A 12,890-nucleotide genomic window follows, 5' to 3' on the forward strand; every position below is an offset into this window, starting at 1 on the left:
CCAAACCTTTGTTTCATCAATGTATTCAAGTAAAGTAGTACAAAACACTAATTTGCATCTAATATGTTCATAAATCACCAAACGATCTGGAAGTGCTGTTTCATTGTACCTCTGGCTGACACAATTTTAGCCTGGGTTTCATTCACTCATTCTATTTATCTTTTGTAAAATTTTGTCTGTCATTGTGCACTACCTTAAATAATTTTTATTGATATTTGCTATAACTAGGAACATCTGCATGAAAAAGTAAAGAAAGACAGATTGCACATAAAATCGAGAGAAGTGGCTATTTCTCCATATATTCACGAGGTTAAAGCATCTGTCACTTGTTTGAATTTCAACGTTGCCAATTTGACATTCAACGAAAACACAACATACGTCAATCTACATGTAGGATCAAGTAAGTATTGAGCGAGGGTCAGTTATGCAAAACATGAGTTTTAAAATCCATTGCAGACGAAGCACGTATTTTTATACTTTACAAAGTAAAAAAAGTTCTACTTAATATAGATTAAAGCGTGTTTTCTTAATGTTTTTGCAAAGGAATTGAAATGTAATAAAATATCGAGATATCAAACTCGAAATCAAAACATTATTGATGCAATACAAATTGTTGAGCAATTAAATAAGGACCTTAAAAAACACTAAAAGTGAATCTAGGTCAAAGGTAAGCATCCTCTCTTGATCTGTCAAACTCGCCGTGTGCTCCTTGACATTATTAAGAGAAGTAATCACTACATTGAGAAAGAACTACATGTAATAGAACAGATGAGAGTTCGAAAACTGCACGCTGTGCACTTAAAATATTGCAATGAGACACTTAACATTTCAACACCACAACTAATTTTTAGAGTCCTGACAATTAAAGGAAAAGAATATTTTTATGATTAGATAGGTGATTTTTTTCGCTTATGTAAGTATAAATGTAACATTTCATATGTTGGAATTATAGTTATAATAAAAAAAAGTAAAATAAAATTTTAATACAATATAAAAGGGGAAATAACGGGAAAAAAACCTAAATCATGGGTGATGAAATATGGTTGTATTTTTGAAGCCCTAAATGAAGATCACACGTAGCCTGTGTTTTGTTGAATAAGATTGTTATCAGCCTTTTGCATTTTAGAGATGCAAAATATTCAAAACAAAATTCAGTGTCATACTCGAGGTTTTGGATCCATTTGTATCTACGAGAACAAAAAAAAAAAGAAACATGAATGATAATTTTTATGCTCAAATTGCACTGTGGAACGTTACATGTTTTAATTGAGGAAAATGTCAATATAAGAGTTTAAAGCTGCAAGGAAATAATTTCGACTCAGATTCTAATAACAGTGATGTTGATAAAGGGTTCTTTTTTGTAGATGTATTGAGTATGACAAGTTTTTTTTAATGTAAGATAATATTACATGAAATTATTTTATTATATTTTCTATTCATTATATATGTATGTGATTTATGTCATTCATTTCAGAATATTGCAACCTTACATTCCTGAAATCCGAGAATTCAAAACGCCCAGACACTATCATCGATAAACCACACAGACAAAAATGGAGATCAGGAACAACTCCAGAGGATCAATTTGTAGAGTTAATCACAGATATAGTTACACCAAATATTTTCTATCAATGGAGAACACAATATGAAAGCGAATTTGTATCTTTGCTCTGCCTGTTGGAGGATCGGAAAAACAAAATGCGTGAAAACATGGACGAAGATGAAAAATATGAATTTCAATTGCCGTCTCAATTAGTTGAATTATTTAAAGAAGGTAAATTGAGCATAAATGATCTTGAGGACCGTGTGACAAAACACGAGGGAGAAGTTAAAAAGACAGATAGTGAATGCACTATCATTTTTAGATGGTCCGTATTGAAAAAATTTTTTACTCATGTAAGAGACAGTACCCAGAAAATCATAGAGGAACACACAAAAAAAATTGAAAATCGAAAGGTACGCTGTGTGATAATGACTGGTAGCTACTCTCAAATGAAAATGTTCTTACATGAGGCCGAAAAAAAGTGGTTTAAAGAGCTACGTCATCCAGTAACAGTTGTAGTTCCTGTGCATATCGGTTCAACATATGCGATGGGCGCAGCATATTTCTTTAAAAAATACCCAAAATGGATATCTTATGACCTTATTAAGTGACTGTCAATATTGATGCAGACAATAACTGTACGCCGTCCGTATTGTGATTGCTATATATATATATATATATATATATTATATAACTGTTTAACTGCATGTAGCTAGACTCATTAAGCACCAGTGGTGTGTAAAATCTAAAGATTTTTTTACAAAATGTTAAATAGTTACTAAAGAAACTGTCTTTAACACGGTGCACGTGTTAAAAATTTTCATGTAATATTTATGCATTCATTTAAAAAAATGCTGATCAGATTCATTGTGATATTTTGTGAAGTATGTCTTGTTGGCTTATTTATATAGTATTACAATATTTATGCCAAAATTTAACGTCAGTTTAATATTATAAAATACATTTACATTTTATGCTGGATATGACTGAGAAAACGTATTAGCTAGGCAGCTATCTGTAATATTAATATTGTGTACGTTTTTTTCTTTTTGTATATCTAAGACGAAATCAAATTAAACAAATACATTGTGTGGCATCTCATTGTTATTTCGATGTACTTTCAGACAGCAAATAACTAAATACCCTTATGAAGTTTTTTAAAAAAGTTATAGATAATTCTGTGAGCTTATTTCGCGGTACTTATAACTCTATAAAATTATATTACAGGGGATGACCACTCCTTCATGGCACCAAGTCCCATCTCTGATTTTTTGAGGTCCATATTTGCTCTGCTCCTATTTTGTATTGTTTTTTTTTTAACTTTTGATCTAGAATACTGTTCGTCATCTACTTATATTTCCTTGACGAGCATATATTTTATGCATTTCTCGTGCACAAAAGTGTACGTAGTATGCAAGTAAAACAACAGTTGCTTTTCTTAAATCAATTTTTAATGTATGTTTAATTAATTACACTCCACTTTATACACAATAATCACGAAGTTTTATGTCTGACGCCGCCTTGAATAGTAGTCTCAAGACAATATTTTCCTCATTTTTCTTGTAGGTCTTATTAGATCATCGTAAACGCAAAAAAATTTCAAGGCAAAAATGCTACAAACATTTCGTTAAATACAGAACACAATGAGCAACAAGAGTAAAGAAAGAGATTGCCAATTTCAACAAAATGATATACATGTATTATGATGCATTTTAGAAAGATTTTTTCAGAACTTCAGATTTTATGCTAACCTTTATCCTGTTATATCATTCTTTAATTATTCGACTTTTCCACTTTATACACAACCATTCCCACGGTAAATTAAAATCTGATATCATTGACAGAAGGAAATGGAGATAACAGACACTATTTAATCTCAAAGTCCATAAAACAATACATAATAAAAGCAGAGCAAACACGGACCCCCGAAACATCAGAGGTGGGATCAGGTGCCATGGAGGAGTGAGCATCCCCTTCCGACCGGTCACACCAGCCGTGTGCTCCTTGTCATGATCATGTCCAAAATCCGTTGTCATTCTGATTGCACACACAGGTACTCTAAAGTTGACATCAAGATGCTTGAAAGTCTGATCGACAATATCTTTGTGGTTTTTTGGAGACCAGGTCTTCCAACAATCTATTGGAATTCCCATGGGAACGTATCGCGCTCTGTTATTAGCAGACCTATTTTTGTATTTATATGAAGAGAATTTACGTAAAATCGTATGCGTGAAAAGAAGAAAACACTTGCTGTGGCCTTCAACTAGATCTTCAGATATATCGACGACGTATTGTCAATTAATAATGGTAATTTTCGTTCCTACCCCGAAACGATATATTGAGAAAAAAGATACCACAGATACCAAAGACGTCATTTTGTTAGTTCTATGGTCGAAACAATGACCTAGTCAACAAATACAATTTATCATTGAGTCTAATGCTGACTGACGTTTTTTATACTAATTCTAAGTCCATTTTTCATACACTGAATTGAAGACGGATTTCCCGTTATTTCACGATCATGACAATGCGCACACGGCGGGTCTGACCGGTCAGCAGGTCACTCCTCCATGGCAACTGATCCCATCTCTGATGTTTCGGAGGTCCGTGTTTGCTCTGCTCTTGTTTTGTATTGTTTTATGGACTTTGAGATTGAATACTGTTCGTTATCTCAATGTTTCCTTTCTTTTTCGACGTTCCCCTGGCAGCTAATTGGTTGAAACCAAACAACATGTACATGACAATAGGTACTTAAGTATAACAAAGTGGGAGGAACTGATACCTGTACTCTTGCTACCTTTATCTGTAAGTCGTTTATTTATAGCCATATACCAAGAACTCTGCCTTTGGGTTTCAAGTATTTTGTATCACATGTACTGTGCTTTTTTTGTTCTGACGAAGCAGCTTTGAAAAGGTTGGCCAATAAGCAAGGACATTGCTTAACGGCGATTGAAATGTTTGGCTTATCGAGGAGCAAACTGTTTGACTTATATAGATATATTTTTATTGAAGTAGGTATAAAATAAGATATTTGAGTTTTTGATTGACAATATCAAATTTTAATGAAAAAAATAATAATACAAAGTCCGACTCGTTTGTTTCTTTCTTTTTTTTTTCTAATTTTGATCAATAGAAAAAGACGTTGATGGTAACCGAAATAAAAACTTCATGATTAAGTTGATAACATTCTATTGTCAACTTACCATACATAATTAGCAATATAGTATATTATTATTATGCATATGGGGTTGATCTCCAACTTATTTATATACGGAAGAGCATACTCCACGAACGAAAAATTTCTTGAATGTAGAAAGCTATTGACAAACAAGGTTATGAAACAAGGAGATCAACAGACTCGATTTAATTAATTATTTTGCAAGTTTTTTTGACTATTCAATGACCTTGACCGTAAATACAATCAATCATTAATTAATCAAATGCTGTCTGACGTTTTCCATTACCCATTCATGACAAGCTAAGCACACGGGGTGTGGCCAGTCGACAGGGGATGCTCACACTTCCATGACACCTGATTCCACTACCTCTGATGTTTTTAGAGGTACGTGTTTGCTTCACTTTGAAATTTAATTGTTTCAATGAGCATTTGAAATTGATTGATGTTGTTTGATAGCCCCTTATCAAAACTCTTGAATTACATGCGAGAGTTATACAAAAGGAACGGGATAAACTTTATAAAACCGGAAAACGACTACAGTGGACGCCAGATATCCGGATTCTTCAGTATCCGGGCGATTTTTCATCGGAACGGAATTTTTCAACGTTCATTTGGCTTGTGATTCAGATATCCGGACGCTTCACATATACGGACAAATTGTCTAGGAACCAACGCGTCCGGATAAATGAGGCTATATTGTACTACATATGTAGTATTAAAGGCATAAATTTTAGAAAGAGTTTATTTTCCTTTATTTTGAGTGATAGAGCTTGATATACATCTCACATTAAAAATAATAACTTATCAAGTTGCAAACAAGACGTTAGCCAATATTCGACTAAACGATAGATTGTATTCGCATACAATTAAGCTCACTGTAATCATCTCAGGGTTTTTAAAAATCTTATCTTGTAGATGTTGTTAATATAAAGAAACACATATCAAAATATTTTAATGCTTAAATTTGTGATACAACGATTTGCTTGAACTTATCAAAATGAGAAAACTTTTCTCGAACGAAAATTAATTTACATCATGATTTTTTTTTTACATTATAGTCTCTTATTTATTTTTCTCTTTTCATTCATTCATTTGTCTACTTGGAAAAATATAAGACACTCCAAATATTTGAGTTTTTACCCTAAGCAATCTTTATGTAGTATTGAACTTCTTTTCATTTTAAGTTACAACAATCGATGATTCTAGAAAAGAATATGATAGAAATATACTTCTGGATTTTTCTCTATAATGTTAAAAAGCAATTACATACAAAATTATATTTCTAAGTGTTTCCCGGGAATGTCAATGAATTGTTTATATGTTTCCTTCAATGAATTGGATTTCAAATACATGGTAACAGGAACAATGTGACAATGTTTCTTATTTTGTTTGTTATTAACAACTACGTTCTACAAATATGTCTGTGAACATGAATCACACTTGATTATGGTCATATCTTTACATTGGTTCTCACTGGTACGGAAAATGAATGTTTTCTGTTATTGAAATTAGGGAGAAAACCATTATTAATTAAACAATACAGTTTATGAGTCAGTTTATGAGTGCATAGAATATTCATTTTAACCTATGTAGCACACTAACACGGGGACAATAGAACGTCATGTAATTATTGAGTTTTCAGTGGCTTACAAAGTCTTGCATAGCTAGGCTTGTTTTCTTTAAAATGGAATTGAATAAGTAATATGCATGTATTGCTTATTTAAGGGAAACAATGATTCAGAAGCAAGTTCGGGATTTTTACCTAAGACACACACATGTTGTATTGGCTTTACCCTAAAGTATCAGTCACAGTCACATTATCCAGCCATGGGGTGTTCGATGAGAAACCAATGCGTTATTGCCGGCCGGACACCTATAGTAATCGGAGAATGACTGAGGCCATTTTGCGAATCGGTGGAGGTCATCGGTAGAACGCTGTAGTTAAAAATCAGCGATGTCTCTACCGATGCCTTAAATCGCTCTTCATCGGCAACCCATCAATAATGCCTATCCCTGTAGGTGGTCGTAGACCTGTGGTAATCGGTGACAATCTGTGATGTGAGCGATGCCCCAACATCATTTCGGTCCACATCGGCTTAAATTTCCGTCACATTATCCATCGATGAGGTAAACGATGAGAAACCGATGCATGTTTTAATAAAAAAAATGACGTGGTTGCCGGCCGGTGTAAAGACGAATAATGACCCCCATCGAATAATGACCGGGGTCATTTTGTCGACAGCGAAAAATGACCCCCGGTCATTATTCGACGTAGAAAAATGATCCTTTTGCCCGTAGAAAAAGTGTCACCACCCTAAAAATTTGCAGAACTCACGTGAAGAAAAATGAACCATGTAGAAAAATGACCCCCTGTAGATTAAAGCTAAAATTTTTAGGGGGCAAAAAAAAATAAGATAAAGAAGCATATTGGCCAAAATGCTCACCTGAGCTTATTGGGAATAAACTGATGATATGTTGATCTCATAACATTATACAATTATAGGTATATTTTAAGGTCAATGCAATGATTCAGAATCTAAAGGAGTAAAAGATTTATCAAGCCTTAAGTGTTAGGTAAACATTGTTTTTTCATGGTGGAAATCATCGAATTGACAGAAAAAATCAGCAGTATTATATATTATTATATCCTCCGCTTGAAAAGCGGGAGGGTATATAGTGATCGGGATGTCCGTCCGTCCGTCTGTTACGCTTTGAGGTATCCATCTCTTATCCGCAAATCCTCAAAGATGTGTTTGTGAAATAGCTATGCCCCTGTATGGCAACATAGCGAAGATTAAACTTTTCTTAAATGCAATTTAAATATATTGTTACCCAAAGTAGGGTCTTCTCACAAGAAATACAACTGCAAAATAGGAAAGCCCTAGCACCACTTGTTCAAAAGTAATGGCTAAAGATAAGTTTTTGAAAGGTAGGTCAAACTCAAAGGTCAAAGTTGATGATTTCTTAAGAAAATGTTTAATGTAACAAGAATTACATATGTAAAGTATGAATACCCTAGCCCTTACCGTTCAAAAGGTGTGGCCAAGGTAAAAAAAAATCATAAGTACGGAAATCTCCAAGGTCAAGGTCAACAGGTCAAAGTTTTAAGTATCCAATGAAAGGTAATGCCAAAAAACTACATATGTGAAGTATGAGAGTACTAGTATCTACCGTTTATAAGTTATGGCCAAAGTAAAAATTTGGTATTTTTGTGTAAAATGGGACAAACTCCAAGGTAAAGGTCAAAAGGTCAAATTTGGTGGTACCCAAAGTAAGGTTTTGTCACAAGGAATACACATATTAAAAATGAAAGTCATAGCTCCAATAAATGAAAAGTTAAGGTCAAGGTTAAGGTTTTTGCGGACAAACAAACCGCCAGATAGACAGACGGACGTACAGACGATCACGATAAAACTATATACCCCCGAATCTTCGATTACGGGGACATAAAAAGAAGGGGTATTTGTCATAAAGGGAATATGAAAAATCACAAAAATACTTCTTCAAACATCGCCGTTTATTTTATTAACATAATAATATTAAACAATATTTTTTCAAGAATAATTTCTTTTTTATTCAATTAACATAAACGATAAGTCCACCATTAAAAAAATAAGCAAATGAACTCTATTATTTTTAGTCAATTATGCACCCTACATTTGTAAATGTTTTTTAGAAGTCTTTGTCACAATGTTTTCAATCTTCAATATGATGAAGAACATAGCCAAATGATTACAAAAAGTGATTAAAATATATACCTTTCCCCTCTAACTAATGAAAGATAGGCTATTTACCGATACTCATATTCTTGACCTAGCTTTTTGCACTTACACGGGATCTAATAATTAAATGTCTGTTTGGGGTTACTTTCAGATTAAATATTTATCAGAAATTGTACTTTTACTTTAAAAAGATCATATTTAATAGAAAAATTGTAATCAAACACCAAGAATATGAATAGGTAACAAATAATTGTTAAAAGGAATGCACATCATCTCATTATAGATATCACAAAAATGTACACACGATCAAACGATCTATAACACGTACATCTTTGACTTAGACACATTTCATCAAGATGTTACACTATATAGCTGGCAACTAAAGATTTCTTACCATTTATGCATTCCTTCAAAATGGTTACATACCATTCAAATTATTACGAAAGTTGTATGTACATTGTAATTTCATTACACTAGATAGTCTTGGGTTTGTCAACTTCAGGTCTAGATCTAGTAAATAAAAGGAGCCTACATATTTTCTCTTATACCAGAAATATATTGCCATTAAGAATTATAAACCAAAATATATATGAATTGAATTAAGATTATGTTGGCATGATTGAATTCTGTGAATTTCAAATGCAGTATTTTCTACCATTTCTATTGAAACTGTCAAGTACAGGAAAAAATGGCACTGAATTAATTATGACGTCTTAATGGGTTAGCACAGGTTAAACACATTAACCAGTTATGATGTCATACGAAGTAGGTTCTACGTTAAAAGAAATGTAATGAATACTGTGTGCTAAATCAAAAGTTTATGTCTACATGTATAGTTTTTGCATTAGAATGACTGTGTATTTTGCACTAGCCCATGGCTTTACAGAGCATATTTTTAGGTCTTATACTTACCCCACCCCCTTTCTTATTTATGAGGAAGTCGATATTGAACAAAAGCAAAAAAAAAAAAAAAAAAAAAAAAAAAAAAAAAACAAAAAAAAAAAAAAAAAAAAAAAAAAAAAAACAAAAAAAAAAAACAAAAAAAACCCCTACCTTTATTTTCTATAAGAAGGATTTAAAAATAAGCTTAAAATAATCTATTATTCTACTAATTTTTAACTTATACTTTGCCACAAAATTTTCAAGTATACCTCCACCAACATTTAAAGTATGCTTTAATCATGGCGAAGTAAATTTTGATATGGTAGTACTTGTGTGAAGGCTTAACTTCATTTCAATATTTTATCTAGAGCCTCTTTCAGAATTATTGAAATGTGTAGAGTTTTATTTATATTTTTGCTTTTCATTTATTATTATTATTTTTTTTTTGGTTTTGATTTAACGTAATGTTCTTTCTTTTGGGGGGGGGGGGGGGATAAGAATTTCCTCCTCTTTCATTGTCAAATAGAATTTGCCAGACTTAAGCAAACTAAAAGTTGAAATGAAGTAAAAAAAAAAATCCTATTAAAGCGTATTTAAACCTGATTTTTGCATGGTTTAATTTCTAAAAACAAGTGGAATATCATTCTTTAAGCAAACATTATAAGGAGGAATATTAAAAAGAAATTTTATTTACTTGACAATTAAAGAATCTCTTTTCAAACACAATTTTAGCATTGAAAGACTACGTGAATCTCTTAATTATTTCATACGACTTTTTGTATTTTTCTGGTTACAGAAAATGTAAAAATTAGTTTTGCTGTAAAAAAGATATCAAAAAGTGTATATTTTGTATCACTTTAAAGGGGGTCATTTTTCAATGGGGGTCATTATTTTATAGGACTACCATATAAAATAATGATCCCCTAGGACTCTTTTTCTACAAAAAATGATTTTTTTTCTACGGGTGGGGGTCATTTTTTGTCGTTGAAAAATGACCCCCCGGTCATTATTTGATGGGGGTCATTATTCGTCTTTATACCGGACTTACAAAGGCCCAGCAAGGATTAGCCAATACATGGCCGAGTATAATCAAGTGTCCGTTGAATCTGAGGTCATCCGGGTGTTGATTGGTGGGCAACGGGTATTGGCCGATCATCAGTCGATTTTCGTTGGACAGTAGTCAACCTACATGTACGTACTAACGATATACCAATGTATGAGCTATGTAATATACATCGACTGATTACAATGGAAAATCGTTTTATGATTAGCAATGCATTTCTGGGCCTTTCTTAGTCCGGTGTAACGTTGAATATTGACCAGAGTTGAAAAGTGACCGGGGTTCATTTTTCAACTTTGAATATTGAGCCAGGGGTGTTTTATCTCCGTTGAAAATTGAGAGCAAATGTCGTTGAATTTATACCCTGGATCATTTTTCAACAGCTTGATATTTTTTTTATTACTGATGACCTCAACATGTTGAAAATTGACCCCGTTGAATATTGACTTCGCCATTGGATCAGAATTGGTTTGAATGGTTTCATGGTCAAAATTCCCATGACCCAGCTCAGTTTTCAACGGACTAGGGTCTAAATTCAACACTTTTGGTCTCAGTATTCAACGTTGAACGTTGACCCCCGGTTGACCTCCGGGTCAATTTTCATCCCAGTTCAGATATCAAGGTTACACCGGTGCTCCGGGTGGGTTGCAATATTTGTGTAATTCAGCTGCGCCGAAGCGATTTATGTAAAATACTCAAAGTACTTAATTTAAAAATAAAACTCAGAATCAAACTTGCAATGTAATGTTATGTTTTAAAGCTATGTGTATAGATTTTAAAAATATACTTGATTAAAAATTCTCGTTACTTTTGATGACTGAATCCAACCTCCTTAAACTATTATTTATTATGAATTGTCGACAGAATTTTTCAGTTTTTTCCTGATCATGACAAGGAGCACCCGACGAATGTGACTGGCTCATCGAGGGATGCTCACTCCTCCATGTCAAATGATCCCGTCCTTGATGTTTAAATGTCTGTGTTTGCTCTGATCCTGATATGTATTGTTCAAGCTTTTGAGCTTTAAAGGTGCATGAACACAGATTTGAACAAGATTTTCTCTTTTCCCTAGCATTACGAAAAAAAGTAAAATTTGTGAGAGTGCAAGGATGTGTTAATCAAACCTGTCTGAAAATCTGAAGTTTAAATAACTTTTAGATGAAATAAAATTTTTGATACATTTTTGTGTGAAATGCTGTTAAAATACATAAGTTGTGATATTATACAGAAGGATATGGAGGTAACGAAAATATTAACTTCAAATCTGTGCACCTTTAATAATGTTTGTTATCTTTATGTATCCATGTTTAACCTTTTTTTATCGTGGATATGACTCATTGATTTTTCTAATATCTCTCTGTTATTTCGTTTGCGTGATGAAGTTTTAGTGGTCTTATTTGAAATAGTGTAAAACATTTGTTGTGAAGTTTGAAACACAGAATAAAAAAAATTCTCATGAATTATAGTTGGAAATGACTCTTATTCTATTCGTTGTGCTTTTTATCCTCTCACCAAAACTGGAGATATAAAAAAACCACACAACCAGCTGGATAAATACCATATCCCACTGCAGATCCTATATATACATGTATTTCATCACCATGCAAAAGTTTTACTGCTAAATGTACATAAAGGAATGAGAAAAAAATTATCTAATTGGTTTCATGCCAACTTTGGTTTAAGTTCCCCTGTGTTCCAAGTTTTGCATGAAAAATAACTTAGACAAAGACTGCGTTTGCCATTTATTTTGTTCATTGATATTACAGTGATTTTAATGTGAATAAGAAGAATTCTAAGAAGTTAAAGTTTACATAATTATTGAGTTTGCAAGATTTCAGAATTTTCTGAATATTTTAGACATAGCCCTTCTTCTTCATCACATAATTTTATATAGATAACATATCGAGGTATTTAAATTTCAATAATTCAGAAAACAAAATATACAAAGAATCTTAATGACATTTAGTGTACATAAAAATAATCTTATTGAATCCTCACAATTCAAAATAGCACTAAAGTTTGAGATAATAATGTGACATAATAATCTTTTCTTCATTTAACATTTCCTACTAAACAACATCAAGAAAATTCAGTATGAAAAAGTCAGAGAAGCTTGTAGAGGCCTCGTTAGCAGTGCAACATATGCAATATGAACCAATCCAAGTGGAAGGACATGGACACAACACCAATCCATAAATTGATCCATAAACAGGAACCACTTCAAACCTGCAATAAAGAGTACACGTCAACTGAGATACTGTCACACGAAACAAAAAAGCATATTAAAGTGGGCTGAAACAATTTCTTACAAGATCTGGAAATTCAACAAGAGGCCCATGGGCCTTATATGTCACCTGAGTATCATGAATGAATTTTCAGACAATTGAATTTGGTTCGTGTTTTTTTTTTAAAAATCAAAGACCATGAAAATTTATAGTTTTTAAAGAGACACCATTGTTCATCATAATTGCACCTTATGGGTCACCTTAAGGTGCAGAATAGTCC

The sequence above is a fragment of the Saccostrea cucullata genome, unplaced genomic scaffold (assembly GCF_032062105.1).
Source record: "Saccostrea cucullata isolate Sc308-1 unplaced genomic scaffold, CSIRO_AGI_Scuc_v1 ctg241, whole genome shotgun sequence".
In the NCBI taxonomy this organism is placed as follows: domain Eukaryota; kingdom Metazoa; phylum Mollusca; class Bivalvia; order Ostreida; family Ostreidae; genus Saccostrea; species Saccostrea cuccullata.